We start from the raw sequence: 20,621 nt of genomic DNA on the forward strand, positions 1-20,621 counted from the left end.
GTGTGGATAGTAATTGTTCAAGGATCTTTTTGGGCCCAGGGGCCAAATTAAACCCTCATACACCGGCATACTTTCCAGGTTTTGGTGAATACCAAACACACATGGCTATCCACGTGAGATCCGTCGTCGTCATCCCTAAACGGCCGCTACTAAACCAACATCGTCGGGAATGAAATTGAAACTTTGTATGCGTTCTTGGTCGACTCCTTGAACGAGCCCGCAATCACGACCAAAATGAAACTAAAACTCGCTCAGAATCCGAGTCCGATATCGGCTTCCTTGCTCATGGAATCACGTCGTGTTTGATCATGTGCCTCACGGATTCTCCGTCGATTCCTCCTCACCTCCATGTCTGGTCAGAGTTTCCAATGTAGCATTCCGAAGGATTCATCGTCGCGTTCTATCCGCCTCCCTCGCGTCACAAATTTGTATTCGGAAATCGTCTTCACTATTCATCGTCATTCTTGAATTGAGACATTGCCTTCGAATCCATGTTTCACGTTATCAACATCATCACAGATTCGCGTTAGCGTCGCGTGGATTAAATTAAAGTGATTTCGTGAATCCACCCTCGGTGCTTTGTCTTGTTTGTGTCTCGGCATCTCTATGGATCCATGTCAGTGTTGTGTTTGAACAGTTCAACACTCAATCTTGAGAATGAAACAAATGTTGGGAGAGGGTGATAACGCGAAAATACATCGTATATTTGCCTTGATTTACACTAAAAAATTGTACCACTTTCATTTATATTCCGATTATTCTGCAAGTGTTCGAGTTATTTTTGCAGGTATTTCAATTCCCATGTTTAAATGAGCACAGTATAGAAAAGGAAGGAAAAGAAGAAGAAACAGAAGAGAAAACAACAGAAAAGCAAAAAATACAAATCTTGTGCATGTGACGACCGTCACAAACCCTGTCACGACTGTCACGCCCTGGGTGTCACGAACATCACAGGCCCATCACGACCGTCACAAGGCCAAAAGCAATGTAATGGAATTGTTCAACAGAAGTGATCCACACGCCCATTTTTCTCGCTCCTCAACCCACTTTCCCGTGAATTTCTCACTCAATCAAGTCACCCTTATTTCTCTCAACTACCAAGACCCAATGGAGAATATAAAAGGATGGAAGTTAGAAACCTACTGGCACGCTTGATTGTCCACCCTGAAGCAACTTTCAAGATCTTTCTCCGCATTTATTTTCCACAGCAATTCTGTTTTCTATTATTTTTTCTTCAGCAACATTGTTTTCTTTTACCGCAATTTGTTTACCGTTCCCTTCAGAGTTTCTGTTTTCCCTTTCCCTTTCCGTTTTCATTTAGCCAAAGTAGTAGTTTCCTACATTGGGGAACTACTACAATTTATTTAATTTAGTTTAAGCAGTTATTTCGAATAAGCAGAATCCTACCGACCTGTGGAGGACTGCTCAAGTACTTTAAGATTAGGCATATTTGATTAATCCAAGTTCCAGGTTTTTATTCAATTATTATTGTTATTGCTTTATTATTATTATAATCATGTTTGCTTTATTGTTAGTCTGTTTATGTTCATCTGTGTTTGCAGTAATTAACATGTCCGGCTAAACTATCGGTATCGGTATGTAAACAATTTAATTAGACAGGATTCAATAATAATCGGTGTAAAACTTCTTTTCTCAAACAATCTTTCTGGCTGTGGTTTTTAACTTAAATTTAATTAACTTTGTCACGAGAGTGAGAAATTAACTAAGGTGAGAACCGACAATCGCGAGAGCGTGAGGGTCGAACTGGATAGTAAAAACTAGGCATTGATTTTAAAAACAGCGAGAGCACTTTAAAAGCAATTAGAACTTATTTATTTTCAAAAAGTATTTTTAACTTCAAATGGGACAACGAGAGTGTACATTCTGACTTAAAAGTATAGTTCGAAGTCAACAATCACGAGAGTGTGAGATAAAGCCTTTTAAATGAGTATTTTCTACTGAAAGATATTTGGTACTAAAAATATACACCGATGACTTATCGAATCCCTGACGATTAATGCGTTGCATACTGATATCCCTCTATTAATATTTTCTTAAAAACTTAACTTCCTTTAGATCTAATTTTTGTTTAACCAAACCTCTAAAAATCATCTCCTTAGCTAAAACATAGTAACATCGATATCATTAGTTTGACCATCGGTCCCTGTGGGTTCGATATCATTTAAAACTAAAACAACTAGACTGTGCACTTGCAGTCAAGTACCCGATAAACTATATTTTACATACAGTCACGATCTGTATCAAGTTTTTGGCGCTGCTGCCGGGGACCTGATTTAGTCAAATAGTACGATTCTTTCGTTGCGCAGTATAGACTAAGGTAAAAACTAATTTCCTTTCCCTTATTTCCCGGTTGTATGCCAAGTACTCGCTCACAAGGCGAAAACTTAGCACCACCAATTGCAGAACTAGAGCGTTTCTTATATTTAAGACGCTGAATACTATAGTACCAATGAAGGTACGATATTCCCGATATCTTCTTTCCTACTACTGAACCAGTTGAAAAACCAACCATGGCTACAGTGGAACCACATAATCGTCCTCTTAAGTTTTACGCTACCCCGTCCCAACAAGAACCTCACAACAACATTGTTGCCTCTGCTATCAATCGAAATGATTTCGAGTTGAAACCCTCATTATTATCATCTATCCAACAACATCAATTTGCTAGAAGTCCCACGGACGACCCTAATGAACATTTGACCAAGTTTGTGCAGTACGCAGACACTGTGAAGGCGAATGGTGTATCCCAAGACGCGATAAGACTACACCTTTTTCCTTTCTCTCTAAGAGACAGAGCTTGGGCTTGGTTCCAATCCTTGCCATCCAACTCAGTTACTACATGGGAAGAACTGAAGAACGTTTTCTTAGCCCGATATTTTCCGCCAAGCAAAACTGCTATGCTGAGAGCTCAAATCAATGGATTTTGACAAAAAGATGTAGAATCTCTCTATGACCCATGGGAGAGAGACAAAGACACGATACATATATGTCCACATCACGGTCTTGAAGACTGGGTGATCATTCACACATTTTACAATGGGCTTCTATATAACACAAGACTGACAGTAGACGCTGCCGCGGGCAGTGCACTTATGGATAAGTCATACAACGAAGCCTATCAACTCATTGAAAACATGGCCCCAAACCATTTCCAATGGGGAGGTGAAAGAACTCCAGTAGAAAAGTCCCAAACAAAAAGTGGAATGTACGAAATCAGTAGCCTCGACCATGTCCATGCAAAGGTAGATGCCCTTGTTCAAAAGTTAGACAACTTGACCATACCACCCGCAACCACCGTGGCTACCGTGACTCCAAACTGTGAGTTATGTGGAACTCCTGGACACACTGTACCAGAATATCAGATATTAGCAGGAGTCCTCACAAATCAAGTAAATTACGCAGAAGGAAATCCTTATTCGAATACCTATAACCCAGGTTGGAAAAATCATCCTAACTTTTCGTATAAGAACAACAACGCCCTATATGTACCTGGCCAAGCACCCGCTGTTCTGCTTGGATATCAAAAGCCAGCTAATAATGCTCATAACATGCCTAAGAAGTCCAACCTTGAACTAATGATGGAAAGCTTCATAGCTACCCAAGCTCAAACAAACAAAGACTTCTTGAATGAAAACATACATACTAGTGAGCAACTTAAACAATTATCAAGCAAAGTAGACGCCTTAGCAACCCACAACAAAATGCTTGAAACACAGATTTCACAAGTGGCTCAACAACAAGCATCTACTGCTGCTTCCGCTGGCACATTTCCTGGACAACCACAACCTAATCCAAAAGGACATGCAAATGCCGTTATATTGAGAAGTGGAAAAGAACCAGACGAACCCATGGATCCAAGACTCCAAAATCCTGCCATGTACCAAAAACCTGACAAAACAACAATTGAGAAGGTAAGTGAACCAAAGGAGAAGGAAGATAATACCCAAGATCCCGACGAGAAAGAAACACCTTATGTACCTCCACCACCTTATAAACCACCCATTCCGTATCCTCAAAGACTCGCAAATTCTAAAATTGCAAGGCAATTTAGGAAATTTGTTGAACTTCTGAAGCAACTGAATATTACAATTCCCTTTACAGAAGCCATCACACAAATGCCCTCATGTGCCAAGTTTCTTAAAGAGATCCTATCCAATAAGAAAAAGATTGAGGATAACGAAACAATTACACTTACTGCTAAGTGTAGCGCAATAATCCAAAATAACATGCCTCCCAAACTAAAAGACCTAGGTAGTTTCTCCATACCCTGTGTCGTTGGAAAGTTTGTCATAGACAAAGCTCTATGCGACTTAGGAGCTAGCATTAATGTAATGCCCTTAACCATTTGTAAAAGGCTCAACATGGGAGAACTAAGACCAACGAAGATGTCTGTCCAACTAGCTGACCACTCAATTAAATATCCTGTTCGTATACTAGAGAATGTCCTAGTACGTGTAGGACAATTCTACATTCCTACAGACTTCATAATCATGGACATCAAAGAAGATGCCAGTACACCTATTATATTAAGAAGGCCATTCTTAGCTACCGCCGGAGCCATAATAGACGTGAAAAAAGGTAAGCTAACATTCAAAGTTGGAGAAGAAAAGGTTGAATTCATCTTGACACAATTCTTACAAGCTCCATCTATAGACGATACCTATTATCTACTTGATGTCATAGGCGAGTGCATAAGAGAGATGGAGATGCAAGAAACCACATATTCTGATATAATGAAAATCCAAGTCCCTCTAATCTTTGAAGATGATAATTTGCGTGAACCATACCAAAATGACAGTCTAAACGGATGCTTAACACTTACACCCAACCACATGCCATGCCTGAAGAAACCAGCCTTAGAATTGAAAATACTACCAAAGAACCTAAGATACGAATTCTTAGACACTGAACTCAAAAGACTAGTAATAGTCAACGTTGACTTAGGACAGATGGAACTGAAAAGTTACTAGATGTCTTAAGAAAATATCCAACTGGGTTAGGCTACAACATCGTTGACCTAAAAGGAATAAGTCCTTCTATCTGTATGCATCGCATTATGCTAGAGGAAGATTGTAAAACCTCTAGAGAACACCAGAGAAGGATCAACCCAATCTTAAGTACTATAGTCAAGGATGAAGTAAATAAGTTATTAGATGCAAGAGTCATATACTCGATCTCCGATAGTCGATGGGTTAGCCCCGTTCATGTAGTACCCAAGAAAGGGGGTGTTACAGTTGTTAAGAACGAGAAGGGCGAATCTATATCACAAAGAGTTGTGACCAGAAGTAAAATGTGCATCAATTATAGGAAACTAAACAAATCCACTCGAAAGGATCATTTTCCTCTGCCTTTCATTGATCAAATGCTTGAACGATTGGCTAAGCATTCCCACTTCTGCTATCTAAACGGTTATTCAGGATTCTTTCAAATTCCTATCCATCCTGACGACCAAGAAAAAACAACCTTCACATGCCCTTATGGTACATTTGCTTATCGACGAATGCCATTTGGACTATGCAACGCTCCCGCAACATTCCAAAGATGCATGATGTCAATCTTCACTGACTTTATAGAAGATATTATGGAAGTCTTTATGGACGATTTTTCTGTTTGTGGGCAGAGCTTCGAAGGATGTCTATCAAACCTTGAAATGTTACTTGAAAGATGCGTAAAGGTGAATCTCGTCTTGAACTGGGAGAAATGTCATTTCATGGTCCAACAAGGAATCGTTTTAGGACATGTAGTATCTGATAAAGGAATTGAAGCAGACAAAGCTGAGATCGAAATTATAGAGAATCTTCAACCTCCAAAAACCGTACGAGAAATACGAAACTTTTTAGGACACGTCGGTTTCTACCGACGCTTTATCAAGGATTTCTCAAAAATTACCAAACCACTGACTGGTTTATTAATGAAAGACGTTGACTTTATCTTTGATGAGAAATGTTTAACAACGTTTGAACAGTTAAAAACATCTTTAATCACCACACCTATCATGCAACCACCTAACTGGAGATTACCATTTGAAATCATGTGTGATGCGAGTGACTATGCCGTAGGTGCAGTGCTAGGACAAAGAAAGGATAAAAAACTTCATGCGATCTACTACGCAAGTAGAACATTAGATCCTGCCCAAATGAACTACGCCACCACTGAAAAGGAACTTCTAGCCGTTGTGTTCGCTTTAGACAAATTTCGTTCTTACTTAGTAAGAGCAAAAATCATTATCTATACTGATCACGCTGCTATTAGATATTTGCTAAGTAAGAAGGATTCCAAACCAAGACTCTTAAGATGGATCCTACTCTTACAAGAATTTGACTTAGAAATAAAAGATAAGAAGGGTACTGAGAACGTAGTAGGATACCACTTATCACGAATCGAAGGGAATAAGCCTGAACAAATTCCAATCAATGATGATTTCCCTTACGAATGACTTATAGCCCAAATAGAAAGCGAAAATCGTCGTCTACATTGATCACACTGCTATTAGATATTTTCTAAGTAAGAAGGATGCCAAACCAGGACTCTTAAGATGGATCCCACTCTTACAAGAATTTGACTTAGAAATAAAAGATAAGAAGGGTACTGAGAACGTAGTAGCAAACCATTTATCACGAATCGAAGGGAATAAGCCTGAACAAATCCCAATCAATGATGATTTCCCTTATGAACGACTTATAACCCAAATGGAAAGCGATATGTCTGAAGTAACCTTAAATGATACCGAAATAGAAGAATTCGTGGAAGAAATTCATGCGAATGCAACTCTGCCATGGTATGCTAATTTTGTCAACTACCTAGCTGTTAGAGTACTTCCACCGAACCTATCATACCAACAAAAGAAGAAATTATTTCATGATCTAAAACAGTACTACTGGGATGAACCTCTACTTTTCAAAAGAGGTACCGACGATATTTTCCATCGATGTGTTCGTGAGGATGAAATAGACGATATAATCTCTCATTGCCATTCCGCTCCCTATGGTGTGCACGCAAGCACTTCAAAAACTTGTGCTAAGATCTTACAATCGGGCCTCTTTTGGCCTACTCCATGGAAAGATGTCCATAATGCGGTTATAAATTGCAATCGGTGCTAACACACTGGTAACATTTCAAGATGCGACGAAATGCCACAAACGGGCATCTTAGAAGTGGGAGTCTTTGATGTGTGGGGGATTGACTTCATGGGACCATTCTCGTCTTCTTTTGGTAATAAGTACATACTCGTAACTGTCGATTACGTTTCAAAATGGATCGAGGCTGTAGCCTCTCCGACAAATGACACACGAGTAGTGATTAAGTTGTTCAAGAACATAATCTTTCCTAGATTCGGTGTGCCAAAACTAGTAGTTAGTGACGGTGGCTCCCATTTCATATCAAATATCTTTGGAAAACTTCTTCTGAAGTATGGAGTCCGACACCGTGTAGCAACACCTTATCTCCCCCAAACTAGTGGGCAAGTCGAAGTTTAGAATAGAGAGATCAAACAAATTCTAGAAAAGACTGTCGGAATATCTAGAAAAGACTGGTCATCTAAACTAAATGAAGCTCTATGGGCCTATAGGACAGCCTAAAAGACCCCAATAGGGACCACACCCTTTAAATTAGTCTATGGTAAATCATGTCATCTCACTGTGGATTTAGAACATAAAGCTTATTGGGCAATTAAGACCCTAAATCTAAATTATACTTCCGTAGACGAGAAGCGAATTTTAGACATTCACGAATTGGAAGAACTTCGACTAGACGCCTATGAGAATGCCAAGATATACAAAGAACGAACCAAAAAATGGCACGATAAACGCATATCTAGGAAAGAGTTTAATGTCGGCAACGTAGTGCTACTATTTAATTCAAGACTTAAGCTTTTTCCGAGAAAACTTAAATCTAGGTGGTCAGACCCTTTCGAAATTACAAAAGTTTTTAAAAGCGGTGCGATAGAAATCAAAGATAGAAATAGTCAACCGTTTATGGTAAACGGGCAGCGATTAAAACATTATCACAATATTGACAATAGAGACTATTCAAATAGTCTAAGACTTATAAAGTTGCCCGCTCAACCCCAAAACTAATGTATCGCAACGTTACTGTCGAACTTACGACATTAAACAAAGTGCTTAGTGGGAGACAACCCGCCTCTTTTTAATTTGTTATTTTTGTTTTTAAGCGTTTCCCTTCTTTGACTATTACTTTTATTTTGCTCCCTTTCCTTGATTCTATGCAGTAATGTACTTGTTGTTTGTCGTTACTAACTTAGAAATATTGGATACTGATTAACATGCGAATTTATAACTAGTTAGTAACTAACTTTCATCATGCAACCAGTAGATACAGTTTTCAGAGGCAGAGTTCAGAGAAGGCGTTATGATTATTTAGCTTAGAAGGATATGGCTTTATCCATATATTATGATGGACCTACCATGGATAGGTTAGGTATCCGAGATAACATCTTGTTTATGTTTAACCAGCTAGGTTGGGAGAATGCTGCTATTAAGAGAAGGTTTGTCACATACCGTGAGCTTACCCTAGAATTCCTTAGCTCCCTAGTTTACAACCCCGAGCATGGTTACGGACTAAACAAAGGGTTGATTTTTTTTAGGCTGTTTAGTATGGATTTCACTTATAACCGTAGAGACCTTGCTGACCTCCTAGGATTTCCTAGTGGCCCATTTGTATTCACTACCTGCCAGGAGGAATTAATTGATGACATCGACCTAAATTACTCTTGGGGTAGTTTAACTGGAGACCACCACCCTGACCCACACGAGATGCACTCCCAAATGATACACAACCTTGTTATCTGCTACTTCCACAAAATACTAGCCCACGCCCTATTTGGAAAAGAAGCGAACAACACCTTAGTGTCAAGGGATGAACTTTTCATCTTACTATTTGTCGACCAAGGTCGACATGTCAATGCTGTGACATTTATGAAGGAAATATTTGTTCACCTTGCAAAGAACAATCGCGCCCCAATCATAATAGGTGGCATAGTAACCATGATAGCTAATGCCATTGGACTTAGACACCCACTTAACGAGCATACACCTTTTGGACACATCCGACCCATGGATATTGACTTTTGCTTTGACCAAAGAATTATAGGAAACCTTGGGCCAGACACTTTTGATTACATAATTAATAATGAAGTTGTCCATCTATTTACCTTACCAAACCATGAGAGAACAAGTGTTCATAACCGAAATAACTGGCTATATGATTTAGATGAACACCACATTGCTCCACCATCACCTCCTGAGACACCGCCTATTTATGAGTATTTAGATGACCCTATCTCTGTTGATGAATCTGACCCTGAAATCCCTCCAAACTATTATAACCTAGATGAACCAGAAATTCCATCCTATGTCGAAAATATGACCATAATCCTTACCCATTTGGATGGTTTCCACACTGACATTATTAATGTGAAAGATAAACTAAAAAGCATGCGCCTTGATGTCTTAGGCTTAATGGACAGCACCGTGGCTAATTACATCGACCGCTGAATTCTCCTACTCACATTAAAGCAATGAGGACACTGTTATGTTTTAGTGTGGGGAGGGAGCACTTTATTGCTATTATTTCTTTTAATGTTTAATGTTACATTTAACTTTAGTCTTTTAATTTAATTTAAATAACATTGTTATTTCTTTTTGCTTCTATAATAAATTTAATTTACCTCCGCCAATTTAATTTTTTACTGCTGTTAATTCCATATTGCTCTTATTTTATTTTATACTGCTGCTACAATTATCTTATTACTGTGTTGCTATTGTCGTTACTGCGTTTCTATACTGTTACTGTCCTTACACTCATAACTTGCAAACATTGCAAATAGTTAGAAATTAAGCATGCAGTAAATTTTATATATTTTTTGGCCTTTTTACAAAAATTGTGACTGTTGCATGTGATGAGCGTCACATGCAGTATTACGCCAGTCACAGAGGCGTGACGCCCGCCACAGAAGCGCCACGCCCGTCACAAATGAAGTTTATGACCGTTACATATGACTGTTGCATGTGACCATTACGCAAGACCGTTACGCGTGACGACCATAACAGCCATGTGACGCTCGTCACGGATCCAGAAGGCGCGTTCTGTTTCCCTGTAAAAACAGGCGTACTTCTCTTCTTCTTCCTCATCTAATCCTTCTGTTTTCCTTAACCATCCCACTCACACCACTTAATTCTCCATTAACCCTTCCATCACATCCTATTTTAAGCAAGAAACGAGTGAGTTCCCTATAACTCACGAAATCCATCTCTTCCACAAAAACCTAAATTTGCAATTCGCACACTCAATGGCCCGTCAAGAGAGATCTGCTCCCGACCTTTCAAATATCATATTCAGAGAGGGAGAAACCGACGAACGACAAAGAGATAACTACCTCAGGTTCTATCAATGTTCAGTCCAAGCTACGAGGTACGTTGATAATGACTGTCTGGCGGAGTTAGGGCTTGCAGAGGGTGTGGAATGGATGCTGAACACCTCTGGTTTGACGCAGCTCTGCACCAACCCACAACCAACTTATGAGGTGCTGACCCTGGAATTCTTGAGTTTGTTCTCCTATATAACCCCTCCTGGTGCAACTCTGTTTCTCACCGGAGCCGCCACATTTAGAATGTTCGGTACCGAGTATTCCCTGAACCAAACTCAAATAGCGCGAATACTTGGTTTCTGACATGGAGATGGAGTTCACTGCTGTATCCCTGACGGATGGTCGGAAATAACATTTGGTGTGTGGCACAGCCTTACCAACGTGAACGTCACAAGTTGGGATGCACTCAACTCAACATACATCCACAACCCGACTATAAGATATTTCCACTGAGTCTTAGGACACACGGTTTTCGGAAGAGTCAACAATCATAAGGTAAACTCTAAGGAGCTCTTCTGTCTTCACTGTGTGTTCACTCCGGTGGCGTTCAATGTCACCCCGTTCTTGTTGGCCAACATACAGGCTGCCTGCATGAGAGGCAACACGATGTTCTGTTTTGGAGGAATCATCACCTCCATAGCATTAGGCCTGAATCTGGGGGATAGGCTCGCCAACTTACCTGCCTTGCCGGCCGAGTTCCTCAACATCGACTATTATCGTTCCTCGCACCTCATCAAGGTCAGAGACGACGGAAAGTACCACCCTGTGGTTCGGAATAAGATAGTTTGATGCATCATCATGCCCAACAGGAATCGTACAAATCCGCAGAATATGGCGAATTGGATTTTTGATCTGAACGCTCCTGAGCCCAATGAAGAAGATCCTAATAATGGAGCTGATGGAATTGAAGAGGAACTTGACCGACAGATGCCACAACCACCTCCTGAGTATGCTGTAGAGACATCTTCCTGAGGCCAACGAAGAAATGAGCGTCGACCCACCACCATGGAAGATATCTATGCTGAGATGTTGCGACATAACCAGAGGATGGAAGAGCGCCAGATAGAAATGATGCAAACGATCCAGCAGACACGGAGAGATCAATATGACTATGCAAACCGGCATGACCAAGGGATGGCGGAACTTTCGAAAGAGATGAATGCCTTGACACATCGCGTTGATGCCATCCAGGAGTACACTCAGCATGTGGGGTTGGATCCTACCCAACGTGGTAGAAGTGAACGTGCACGCGCAAGAGTTAGAGCACACAGAGCCCAACATCCTGGCGAAGAGTAGCGATCCTCCTGTTTCTTCCCTTTTCATTCTTTATATTGTCGCATTGAGGACAATGCTTTGTTTAAGTGTGGGAGGGAATCCTTGTCTTTCCTTTATTTATTTCTATTTTTAGCCATAACAAAAATTTTGTCTTTTGTTTATTTGTTCGTATCTAATCGTTCATTTATTTCTATCTAATTTGTCATACAATTTTTGTTTGTTTTTATGTTAAATGCATACCCTACGAGTATATAGGTTGTCTTACATAGGTTATGTTAGGAAGCTGAGAAAAATCTAACAAAATTGATACCGTCCTGACACCTTAGATCTCTCACTTTTGCGAGATCAGTTTGAATACCCATTATACTGATACCTTAAGTCTTCGTTCTAGATTAACCCCTAGTAGTTTATACTAGCAGTCAACACCGTCTTAAACACAAACCATGTGAAAAGCCGATGAATATAAGTGATTGATGCCTACGAATTAAGAAGATCCTTCCTACTTTTGCTATCGAGAAATTGAATATGCACCATACAAACAGTTGCAAGATGTACAAAAGGAAGGAACAGAAAAACCCGTTGCTGGTTGGTTCAGAGGTACCTGGTACTGGACTCGGTAGGTGTTAGATGCCCAAAAGTGCTTATTTGAGCTATCAAATGTGGGAATCTTTCACTCCTTTTTGTTGCTAAAGCGTTCGAAACCGCCTTTGTTTTAGATGAATCGCAATACAATGTTAAACGATCTTGGTACCTTTGATTTGTGCGTTATTGTGCAGGAATTAGGCATGAAATAATAGAAAATGAAGGCACAAGAAAATGGCAAGGGACCAAGAAAAAGAATGCATTCATCAGCTTACTCGCTAGGCGAGTGCTGTGGCGAAGTTCTCGCTAGGCGAGCATCCAACGAACATCTCCAGTATTTTACAGTAGCAAACATCAACAAACTCGCTAGGCGAGCAGACAACGAAGGTGGTAGCGAACACACCCAGACTTGGTCAAAAGCGTAGCCAGCACTCACTCGCTAGGCGAGCCATTAGCGAGCTCCCAGCGAGCAATTCCAGTAACAAAACCTCCTAAGCTCGCTGGAGCGAAGGTTGAAGCGTGGGATTCACCTAGCGAAGGTTTTGTTCGCCTAGCGAACATGCAAATATGGCAAAGGATATTTCTCTGGGCGCAGGTGCCTCTGGTGCCTACTCTAGGGGCTCGCTAGGCGAACCATTATGCTCGCCTAGCGAGCATGACAGCTCAGTAGCAGCACTATAAGTAGCAGGGGCTACTTTTTGGAGCCATACTTTTACACTTCCATACTTTGTACTTTTTTAGATATTTTCAGCATTTGTTCTAGAGATATTTTGTAACCAAGAAACCCATTTTTCTTCATCTCTTAACATTATTCTACAAGAAGAAGGTGGATTCCCATCCAATCTCGATTCTTCGACTTGGATGTTGATCAACCTTCAAATTCGAGACTTGTTGTGCAAGCCACCATGAAAATGAGTGGCTAAGTTCTTCATTTTGTCAAGGTTAGATGTAGATGATCATTAGCTTTGTGTGTAAATGGGATGATCTTCATTTGTAAACTCTTTAATGATGAATATATGGTGAAAACTTTGTTTTATTGAAAACTCTTTATGTTGGTTTATGATCGAGAGATGTTTACCAACTCTTTACCTAGGTTTTCATCCAATCTTGTTTGTTAGCTAGAGATAGTAATGAATGATTTTGTTCACCATAAGGTTGAACCAAAAAGTTGTCATTTTGATAGATTGTGTTAGAGATAAACAATTGATCAAAATGGGAAAACCCACAATGTGTGTTAGAGATAAACACATTGGGAGGACTTTGTGAAATAGTTTGTCATCTAAAGGAGTTTATAAGTTTTGTTGATCGAACATATACATGCAAAGTGATCGTGGAACCCTAACTTTGACAATATTTCTCAAATAGAAAAACCAAAACTTTTACCGCATTTTATTACACTTTTATGCAAGATACTGTGACTAAAACCAAAACCCCCTTGTTACTACGAGTTAAAAATTGAAACAACTGTCGAACGGCGGCGATATCTCACAATCCCTGTGGAGACGATAACAAAAACCCGACACTTAAAACTACACTCAACAAAATGGCGCCGTTGCCGGGGATTGTGAATTGATATTGCGAGCATCGCAATAGTTGCTTAATTTTTAGCTTTCGAATTTTTGACTTGTGCTTGTAATTTGTTTGGTTTAGTGTGCAACTTTCGTTTTATGCGAGGGTAGATTCCTGTGGACGAACTTCTTTTTGATCCCGAGATCGAAAGAACCGCCAGGAGACTGAATAGCAAAACGAGACGAAGGAGGCAACAAGCTAGACAACGACAAGAATAAGGAGAAAGTTCTTCTACCACACATCCACCACCCTTCATACCTATCATGGATCAACCACCACAACCACCGCCCATTTCCACTCCATGTGTAAATAGTCCAAGGAATACTGCTCAGTTTACCAACCACACGGGAAGGCAAGCCGAGATGAAGACGGGAACTCTTAATTTACTATATGGAAGTCCATTCACCAGAATGGACCATGAAGATCCCTTTGCTTTTCTCACCAAATTTTACGAGATAGCATTGGCGGCCGGAGTTGATCAAGCTCAAGAGCTACCGTTATTCAAAAGATTATTTCCCCACGCTTTGCTCGGAAAAGCAAAAGATTGGTACTTAGATCAAACACATGCCGTCATGACAGATTGGAACGTGTTGGAAGAGAAGTTCATCGAAAGATTTTTCTCCCACAACCGGTTCATGGAATCCAAGACGGCCATCTCCGTGTTTTCACAAGGGACCAACGAATCCTTGAATGAGGCATGGGAAAGATTCAAATCCATGCTTCGGAAGTGCAAAGGGCACGGTTTCGACGAATTGACTCAAATCCACATTTTCAAAAATGGCCTTCAACTGAATTGCAAGACTTTGTTGGATGCTACTCGGGTGGTTCTTTATTGTCTAAAAGCGCCGAAGAAGCTACAGATATTATTAACCGAATGTCTCTAAATGACCTCCAAAGTCAAAGTAGAGGCAACTCGTTGAAGAAGCCGGGAGTGCTTGAACTTGGGACGAACGATGCTATTCTTGCCCAAAACAAACTCATTTCACAACAAGTGGAACTCTTAACTCAACAAATAAAAGAGTTGAGAAAACCTTCAAAAGCTAAACAAATAGCTTGTTGTGAGCTTTGCAAAGGTGAGCATGACACCGGATTTTGTCCACCTCCCGGTTTCGAAGAAGTAAACTACATGGCGAACCAACGAGACTACCAACCGAGACAACAACAACAACAACAACCTTATCAACCACATTCTCAAAATCAACAACAACACTTCCAAGGGAATCAAGGGTTCCAACCTAGGAGTAACTATTACCATAACCAAGGTTATAGGGGTGGTTCTTCTAGCCGTCAAAACCCTCCCCAAAATCCTTACCAACCTCAACAATCGTCGGTCGTGACTTCAAAGCTAGAAGAGACATTGACACAATTTATGCAAATGTCAATGGCTAATCAAAAAAGTAACGATGCGACAATCAAAAACCTCGAGACTCAAGTCGGACAACTTGCTAAGCAACTAGCAGAACAACAACCCGGTCCATCTTTTTCGGCGAACACGCAAACTAATCCTAAAGAGCATTGTAAAGCGATAACGACGAGAAGTGGAAGGGAGTTGATTAGTGAGAATAAAAAAAGAGATGAGAGTTAAAAAAGAGAGGAAGAAAAAAATGATGAGGAGAAAATAATAGAGGATAAAATTGATGGTGAAGTGGGGGAGTGGAGTGAGGAAGAAGTTGAAAAGAACGAAAAGAATGGTGAAGTTGAAAAGAAAGAAAGTGTGGAAATTGAGAAAAATAAGAGTGATAAAGTAATGGTGGAGGAAGTGAAAAAGAAAAGAGCGAGAAGTTCTAGAGTTGCTAAAGGAAAGGAGGTAGTGAGCGCTACTCCAATCCAAAACCTTCCTTATCCACATGCTCCATCTAAAGGGGAGAGTTGTTAGATGCCCAAAAATGCTTATTTGAGCTATCAAATGTGGGCATCTTTCACTCCTTTTTGTTGCTAAAGCGTTCGAAACCGTCTTTGTTTTAGATGAATCGCAATACAATGTTAAACGATCTTGGTACCTTTGATTTGTGCGTTATTGTGCAGGAATTAGGCATGAAATAATAGAAAATGAAGGCAGAAGAAAATGGCAAGGGACCAAGAAAAAGAATGCATTCATCAGCTTACTCGCTATGCGAGTGCTGTGGCGAAGTTCTCGCTAGGCGAGCATCCAGCGAACATCTCCAGTATTTTACAGTAGCAAACATCAACAAACTCGCTAGGCGAGCAGCCAGCGAAGGTGGTAGCGAACACGCCCAAACTTGGTCAAAAGCGCAGCCAACACTCACTCGCTAGGCGAGCCATTAGCGAGCTCCCAATGAGCAATTCCAGTAGCAAAACCTCCTAAACTCGCTGGAGCAAAGGTTGAAGCGTGGGATTCTCCTAGCGAAGGTTTTGTTCGCCTAGCGAACGTGCAAATCTGGCAAAGGATATTTCTCTGGGCGCAGGTGCCTCTGGTGTCTATTCTAGGGGCTCGCTAGGCGAACCATTATGCTCGCCTATCGAGCATGACAGCTTAGTAGCAGCACTATAAGTAGCAGGGGCTACCTTTTGGAGCCATACTTTTACACTTCCATACTTTGTACTTTTTTAGATATTTTCAGTATTTGCTCTAGAGATATTTTGTAACCTAGAAACCCATTTTTCTTCATCTCTTAACATTATTCTACAAGAAGAAGGTGGATTCCCATCCAATCTCGATTCTTCGACTTGAATGTTGATCAACCTTCAACCGAGACTTGTTGTGCAAGCCACCATGAAAATGAGTGGCTAAGTTCTTCATTTTGTCAAGGTTAGATGTAGATGATCATTAGCTTTGTGTGTAAATGGGATGATCTTCATTTGTAAACTCTTTAATGATGAATATATGGTGAAAACTTTGTTTTATTGAAAACTCTTTGTGTTGGTTTATGATCGAGAGATGTTTACTAACTCTTTACCTAGGTTTTCATCCAATCTTGTTTGTTATCTAGAGATAGTAATGAATGATTTTGTTCACCATAAGGTTAAACCAAAAAGTTGTCATTTTGATAGATTGTGTTAGAGATAAACAATTGATCAAAATGGGAAAACCCACAATGTGTGTTAGAGATAAACACATTGGGAGGACTTTGTGAAATAGTTTGTCATCTAAAGGAGTTTATAAGTTTTGTTGATCGAACATATACATGCAAAGTGATCGTCGAACCCTAACTTTGACAATATTTCTCAAATAGAAAAACCAAAACTTTTACCGTATTTTATTACATTTTTATGCAAGATACTGTGACTAAAACCAAAACCCCCTTGTTACTACGAGTTAAGAATTGAAACAACTATCGAACAACGGCGATATCTCACAATCCCTGTGGAGACGATAACAAAAACCCGACACTTAAAGGGGAGAATGAACGACATTACGCCCGGTTCATGGATATTTTCAAACAACTGGAAGTCAACATTCCGTTTGCCGAAACACTGGAGCAAATGCCCAAGTATGCCAAATTCATGAAAGACATACTTACAAAAAAGCGGAGGTATACGAAACCGGAGACGATTGTCCTCGATGCTAGTTGTAGTGCGATCATCCAACGGACGCTTCCGAAAAAAGAGGTTGATCCTGGACGAGTTACTTTGCCGGTTAAAATTGGTGATGTCTATGTCTAAAAGGGACTAATTGATTTGGGGTCAAGCATTAATCTTATACCATTGTCTATTGTGAAGAGGCTTGGCAACATTGAAATTAAGTCCATCCGGATGACGTTGCAATTGGCCGATAAGTCGACTACCCATCCTCATGGTGTAGCCCAAGATGTTTTGGTTAAAGTCGACAAATTCTTTTTCCCGGTCGATTTCATTGTGATTGATATGGAAGAAGATGATGATGCTCCGCTCATTCTTGGCCGACCGTTCATGAAAACCGCGCGCATGATGATAGACGTTGACGACGGTTTGATGAAGGTAAGGGTCCAAAATGAAGAAGTTACATTTGACCTATTCGAAGCAATGAAGCATTCAAATGATAGACGTGATAGTTTTCACATTGATGCGATTGAAGAGGCAACCTTTGAAGTTTCTAAGCATATTCATGAGATATCTCCTATGGAGTTAGCTCTTGATGACTCCTTTAAAATTTTCACAGTTGAAGAAGAGCAAGCTCTTGATGAATGCTTAAGGGAACTTGATAGTTTAAACGAACTACAACCGTGGGAAGTTGAGGAGGAAGACTTGAAGAAGGAGGTTAATGAGGAAAAATCGCCTATTGAATTGAAAATGTTACCTTCTACTTTGAAGTATGCATTCCTCGACGAGACCGAGGCAAAGCCGGTTATCATAAGCAATCTTTTGACAAAAGATGAAGAAGCCCGTTTGATCAAAGTGTTGAAAAAGAATCAAGAAGCCATGGGTTGGACTCTTTCCGATCTCAATGGAATTAGTCCTTCCCATTGCATGCACAAGATCTTAATGGAAGAGGATTTTAAGCCGGTAGCTCAACCACAATGCCGCTTAAATCCTACTATGAAGGAAGTTGTTAGGAAGGAAGTTGTTAAGTTGTTGGATGCGGGAATGATCTATCCGATTTCGGATAGCCCATGGGTTAGTCCTGTGCTGTGGTTCCGAAGAAAGGTGGCATTACCGTGATTCGAAATGATAAGGATAAGTTGATCCCGACCAAAGTTGAAACGAGGTGGCGTATGTGCATTAATTATAGGCGGTTGAATACCGCAACTCGAAAAGACCATTTTCCACTCCCGTTCATGGATCAAATGTTAGAAAGACTCTCGGGGCAACAATACTATTGTTTCTTAGATGGCTATTCCAGGTATAACCAAATTGCGGTTGACCCAGCCGATCATGAAAAGACGGCTTTCACATGTCCCTTTGGAATTTTCGCATACCGTAAAATGCCCTTTGGGTTATGCAATGCACCGATGACTTTCCAAAGATGTGTGCAAGCTATTTTTGCCGACCTTATCGAGAAAACAATGGAAGTCTTTATGGATGACTTCTCAGTATTTGGTGGTTCCTTTAGTCTATGCTTGGCAAACTTGGAAACGATTCTTAAAAGATGTGGGAAGACCAATCTTGTGCTTAATTGGGAGAAGTGCCACTTCATGGTGACCGAGGGGATAGTGCTTGGCCATAAAGTCTCTTCAAGAGGGCTTGAAGTTGATCGTGCTAAAGTTGAAGTGATTGAAAAGTTACCTCCTCCGGTGAATGTGAAGGGAATCCAAAGCTTTTGGGGGCATGCCGGTTTCTATCGGCGCTTTATCAAAGACTTCTCAAAGGTAGCTAAGCCTTTGAGTAATTTGCTAGCCAAGGACCAGGTATTTCTTTTAACTGATGAATGTTTGCAAGCTTTTGAGATTTTAAAGGAAAAATTGGTTACCGCTCCAGTTATAGTCGCTCCAAATTGGAATTTAAATTTTGAGCTCATGTGTGATGCGAGCGATTATGCAATCGGAGCGGTATTAGGCCAAAGAAAAGAGAAAAAATTTCATGCGATACATTACGCAAGTAAAGTTCTTAATGAGGCTCAAATTAACTATGCCACCACTGAAAAAGAATTACTTGCGATAGTGTATGCGCTTGAAAAGTTTAGTTCTTATCTTATAGGGTCCAAAGGCGATTAAATATTTGCTCACCAAACCGGATTCGAAGCAAAGGCTCATCCGTTGGATCCTTTTATTGCAAGAATTTGATGTTGAAATCAAAGACAAGAAAGGATCGGAAAATTTGGTGGCGGATTATTTATCTCGCTTAGTTAATGTGGAGGTTACAACTTCAGAGAAAGAAATCCGAGAAGAGTTTCCTGATGAAAAACTTTTTAAAGTTCAAGTTAGGCCGTGGTTTGCGGACTTTGCGAACCACAAGGCTAGTGGTTTGGTGCCTCCCGACCTAACTTCGAACCAAAAAAGGAAATTTCTCTCGGATGCCAAGTACTACGTATGGGATGACCCATATTTGTTTAAGTTGGGTGGTGACAACCTTTTGAGAAGGTGTGTTACCGGCGATGAGGCGCAGAGCATCCTTTGGCATTGTCACAACTCGCCTTACGGCGTACACTATAATGGGGTAAGAACGGCCACTAAAGTCCTTCAGTCAGGATTTTATTGGCCTAGTATTTTCAAAGACGCACATGCCCATGCGCAAGGTTGTGATAGTTGCCAAAGAAGCGGTGGGATTGGTAAGAGAGACGAGATGCCTCTCCAAAACATCCAAGAGGTTGAAGTATTTGATTGTTGGGGTATCGATTTTGTAGGACCATTCCCACCCTCTTATGGTAACGAGTATATGTTTGTGGCTGTTGATTACGTTTCAAAGTGGGTTGAGGCGATTGCCTCACCTCGGGCGGATGCGAAAACGGTAATAATTTTTTTGAAGAAAAACATATTTTCCCGTTTCGGAACCCCCCGAGTGTTGATTAGTGACGGAGGGTCACACTTTTGTAATGCACCGTTAGAAAACGTCTTAAAACATTACGGTGTATCGCATAGAGTGACAACTCCATATCACCCATATGCTAATGGTCAAGCCGAAGTCTCTAATCCTGAGATTAAGAGAATTCTTGAGAAAACTGTGTCAAATTCGAAAAAAGAGTGGTCACAAAAATTGGATGAAGCGTTATGGGCATATTGTACCGCTTTCAAAGCTCCAATTGGGCTAACTCCTTTTCAATTGGTGTTTGGTAAAACTTGCCATTTGACGGTTGAATTGGAGCACAAAGCATTGTGGGCCCTGAAATTATTAAATTTTGATAAGGATTTGGCCGGTGAGAAAAGGAAAGTGCAACTGCTTGAGTTGGAAGAGATGCGCAATGCCACATATCACT

General features: G+C 40.5%; 1 non-coding gene across 1 annotated transcript; it reads right to left on the reverse strand.

Annotated features, from left to right (window-relative positions):
• Positions 1-2,918: 2,918 nt before the first annotated feature.
• On the reverse strand, positions 2,919-3,025 carry LOC127123957 (small nucleolar RNA R71). The gene has a single exon (XR_007803610.1). It is a non-coding gene; the product is annotated as a small nucleolar RNA R71 (small nucleolar RNA).
• Positions 3,026-20,621: the final 17,596 nt, after the last annotated feature.

Source organism: Lathyrus oleraceus, chromosome 2, assembly GCF_024323335.1.
Source record: "Lathyrus oleraceus cultivar Zhongwan6 chromosome 2, CAAS_Psat_ZW6_1.0, whole genome shotgun sequence".
Lineage (NCBI taxonomy): Eukaryota > Viridiplantae > Streptophyta > Magnoliopsida > Fabales > Fabaceae > Lathyrus > Lathyrus oleraceus.